The 918-nt window shown below is 31.5% G+C and overlaps 1 protein-coding gene across 1 annotated transcript in view; it reads left to right on the top strand.

Annotated features, from left to right (window-relative positions):
* Positions 1-86, top strand: part of LOC110275267 (uncharacterized) — a 10683-nt gene extending 10597 nt beyond the window's left edge. Inside the window, exon 4 of the transcript XR_008002458.1 lies at positions 17-86. The gene's annotated coding sequence lies outside the window, so the exon portion shown is untranslated. The remainder of the gene's footprint in view (positions 1-16) is intronic.
* The last annotated feature ends 832 nt before the right edge of the window (positions 87-918 follow it).

The raw sequence follows: 918 nt of genomic DNA, 5'->3' as shown, positions 1-918 counted from the left end.
ATTTTTCCCCTTTCAGGATTTGGGCGCAGAAGTTATGAAGAGTTTATTTAGTTGTTGTTGTGATGTTCTATATTGCTTTAGATTATTAATTATTGTACCCTCGCCTTTATCTTGATATATTCTATAAGAGGGATAGAAATTGTATTGGTTAATGTCTGTAATATTATTTGTATATGTATGTATATATATGGATGTACTCTTCATGAGTTTTTGTAAGATGTATGGTATTCTTGGATGTACGTTATCGAACGAAAGTATTTTTGGGAGCGGTATTGCGGTTTAAAGTTTTTAAACAGGCTCATATTTTAGTATAAAATAGTATAAGTGTCGTCGTAATGTCCGAGTTATCAGAGTTGCGCAGCCGGAAGCGTGAGCTTTGGTAGTTAGGGTGTTACATAGCCACTGCTGTATATAAATCACCTTCAGAATTTGATCCACGAGAATCACAAGTTTTAACAGTAATTATAAAGGAAGAACCATTTGAGATTGATAAAGAGTGGATAAGACAAGATTTTAATGCTGATTATAATAAACCACTAAGAGATTGGTATTTCACCAACCATTCAGAAAATGAAGTCATTAGACTAAGAGAACTATTTTATGATTTTATGAAAGAAAATAGAATTAGCTTATACTTCTTTGACTGGTACGTTAATTATTACTCCAAACCCGATAAGAAATTATGTCCTTTAACAAAACCAACTGTTGTTTGGAGAACAAGCTCAGGATCAGTAATAGAATCTGAATATCCCCCTAAAGAAACTATTAAAATACCAATAGGAAAAGACTTAGAAGTTGAAGCAACACCCTATAAAGATAGTAATGCAGATGGAAACATAGAGAAAAGAGATATTAAGAAATTACATCAACAATTAAACTTTACTAATACCATGTTAGATATAATGAAAAATCAGTTAG

This window comes from Arachis duranensis, chromosome 9, assembly GCF_000817695.3.
Source record: "Arachis duranensis cultivar V14167 chromosome 9, aradu.V14167.gnm2.J7QH, whole genome shotgun sequence".
In the NCBI taxonomy this organism is placed as follows: Eukaryota; Viridiplantae; Streptophyta; class Magnoliopsida; order Fabales; family Fabaceae; genus Arachis; species Arachis duranensis.
Note: the sequence above shows the minus strand (reverse complement) of the source record. Positions and strands in the feature narration are given on the sequence as shown.